Source organism: Tachyglossus aculeatus, chromosome 20 (genome assembly GCF_015852505.1).
Source record: "Tachyglossus aculeatus isolate mTacAcu1 chromosome 20, mTacAcu1.pri, whole genome shotgun sequence".
Lineage (NCBI taxonomy): Eukaryota > Metazoa > Chordata > Mammalia > Monotremata > Tachyglossidae > Tachyglossus > Tachyglossus aculeatus.
Window position 1 is genome coordinate 20,591,625 of NC_052085.1, and position 3,468 is coordinate 20,595,092.

The following is a 3,468-nucleotide window of genomic DNA, read 5'->3' on the forward strand; positions in this document are numbered from 1 at the left end:
GTGGGGAGGAGTGGGGTGGGGGGGAATCTCTCGGTGGGATGGGATGGGGGGAATCTCTCTCTCTGTACGCCCAGCTACGAATCTTGTAACCCGATGGAGCTAAGCTAAGAGGCGATTTTCCACTCTCCACAGCGCCTGTCGCTTGTGTTAGCACGACGGCCGTTCACCGGTTCTGTGTTGGCGTGATTCTGGGGTCTCCAAAAAGATGCTGCCGTCACATGTAGGGCCGGTTGGCCGGAGGTCGTTAGATTTGTTCTGTAACTCTGATCGTAAGGGCTAGTGAGTCGACAAGTCTTTGTATCAGTTTTGGAATCGAATTAGTTTCTCATTCGGGAATGTAAATGCAATATATTTGACCTTTCAAATTTTTACCGAGTCAAGTTGCCTCAGAGGGATAAAAAATGCGAAATCCATTATTGTCACTTCCTATTACTTTCACCGAAATAAAAGAAAAAACATAAAGCAGATTTTAGAATTTCTTTGCCCTCGACTCATATTCCTACGTCTGGATGAAAGGGGTTAAAATGTCACAAGATATGCCACTCTGAAACTGCCTGAGGGTTCCAACTGTCCTAGATCTGAACATAGGTTAATCTAGGGGGTCATATCTGATCTGGTCTTGCCTGTTTTTATTTGTTAAAACTATATTCACTTCCATGGTTAGTCGCCATCATTATGCAAATACAGTTAATCACCGACTAAATAAATGTCTCTGGTAGAAGTAGGAAGTAGAAGGGAAATAGAAAATGTGCATTTAGACACACGCAAGGTAATGCAAGAGAATGAGTGAATCAATTTTTTGCCTGTTGATGACTGACTGTAGCTGGGGGAAGTGTTTCCTTTTGTAGGTTAAAAAAAAAAAAATCTAAGTCACCCAGAGCCCTATTCTTCTAGAATGCAGGGACTCAGAAACAGAGTCGACTAGGGCTGATTCAGAGTAATGGTAAGAAAAGGACGCTGGAGTCTTCCACTGTCAAGAAACAATGCTGCAAGAGATACCTGCTGTGTGACCTTGGACAAGTCACTTCTCTGGGCCTCAGTTGCCTCATTTTTAAAATGGGGTTTAAGACTGTGATCCCATGCGGGACAGGGACTTTGTCCAACTTGATTGGCTTGTATCTACCCCAGCTCTTAGAACAGTGTCTGGCACATAAAAAGCGCTTTAACAAATACCATAGAAAAGGGAGATGACACCGAAGGCAACTTCTTGCTCTCCTTTTGTTGATGCCATGACAGGAAATGGGTTGACTGTCCTCCTTGTTACACTATGTATTGGATGGGGAGAAATATCATCGATGATTCCGCGTGGCACATTCATTCCATCGAGCAAGGTGTGATAGAGCGTTCTCCCTTCTAGAACTTCCCTTTGAAGCCATGACTGTGATGTGCCACCTGAAAGGGGGAGGAAGAGAGAAGAATTCCCATCCTCTAATCCTGTCTAGTTATTCACCGAACCAGATCCACATGCTTCTGGCCTGTCGTAAGTTCTTGCACTTATCCCACGGCATCCATTCATTTTGGTTCACTCTGACTGAACGTCACACAGACTCTGAACAATGAAGACCCATCCAAAGTAACCAGGGATGGGCAGTGATTTTCAATGACTGTATCACCCCAAGGGTGAGCTCCAAGAATGAGGCAGGGCACAGGCTGGATTTACATGTGTAACAATAATAATAATAATAATAATAATAATAATAATGGTATTTGTTAAGCACTTACTTTGTGACAGGCACTGTACTAAGGGCTGGGGTGGATTCAAGCCAATGGAGTTGGCCACAGTCCCTGTCCCACGTGGGGCTCACAGTCTCAATCCCCATTTTACAGATGAGGTAACTGAGGCCCGGAGAAGTGAAGCAACTTGCTCACAGTCACTCAGCAGACAAGTGGCGGGGCCGGGATTAGAACCCATGACCTTCTGACTCCCAGCCTGTGCTGCTTCTAACAAAGGTCGCTGCAAGAGTCACGTCCACTGTGAAGTTCAAACTGCACCTTGTTTCTTGGGCTACCCCACTTCAGCTTTCCTTCTCCCATGTAGCCCCTAGCTTTTAGACTGTGAGCCCACTGTTGGGTAGGGACTGTCTCTATATGTTGCCAATTTGTACTTCCCAAGCGTTTAGTACAGTGCTCTGCACATAGTAAGCGCTCAATAAATACGATTGATGATGATGAAGCCCCTGATATCTGAGACAAGATGGGGTTAGTAACAGAATCTGAAATGAGGGTTGGAAGTGACATGAGTGATGAGAGAACCAACAAGGACACTAAGTTGGGAGGCCAGCTAGATTCAGTTCCTTGAGGCTAGGGATCACATCTACCAACTCTATTGTATTTTCCCAAGCACTTAATACGGTGTTCTGCACACAGTAATAATAATAATTATGGTATTTGTTAAGCACTTACTATGTGCCAAGCACTATTCTAAGTGCTGGGGTAGATACAAGGTAATCAGGTTGTCCCAGGTCGGGCTCACACTTTTAATCCCCATTTTCCAGATGAGGTAACGAGGCACAGAGAAGTTAAGTGGCTTGCCCAAGGTCACACAGCAGACTAGAGGCAGAGCCAGTAAGTGCTCCATAAATACCTCTGATTGATTGTTTGAGTCCTATAGTTTGGGAGTCCTGTGTGGGACAGGGACTGTATCTGAACCGATTATCTCATATCTCCCCCAATGCTCAGAACAGTGCTTGACATATAATAAGTTTAATATGTTTGGTTTTGTTCTCTGTCTCCCCTTTCTAGACTGTAAGCCCACTGTTGGGTAGGGACTGTCTCTATATGTTGCCAACTTGTACTTCCCAAGCGCTTAGTACAGTGCTCTGCACACAGTAAGTGCTCAATTCATTCATTCATTCAATCGTATTGAGCGCTTACTGTGTGCAGAGCACTGCACTAAGCGCTTGGGAAGTCCAAGTTGGCAACATACAGAGATGGGTCCCTACCCAACAGCGGGCTCACAGTCTAGAAGGGGGAGACAGAGAACCAAACATATTAACAAAATAAAATAAATAGAATAAAGATGCACAAATAAAATCAATAAATATGATTGATTGATTGATAATAAGTGCTTCAAAAAAACCCACAATTATCATTATTATGCGCCACCTTTTTTTCTTTGTTGACATCTGCCCTAGAGGACCTTAGTTTGCCTCAAAACACTCACTGGCAAGTCCAATCCTCTAAAGCAATACATCCAAACAGTTGATAATTGATCTGCTGACTACCGTTCCTTTTTATTATGTGTATTTGTTAAGCGCCTACTATATTCCAGACACTGGAAAGCAACTGGGGTGGATACAAGGCCCAGTGCTTCTCTAAACCCACTGGACAATCCAGGGGCCAGTCATAAGGGGGAAGATGAAACGGGGTGAGTTGGTGAGAGATGATTTATGTTTTAGGTCTCAAGGTGCCGAGGTTGTTGAGCTGGAGTAGAAGTCTTAGGTTACACAGAAGCAAAAGCCAGGGATT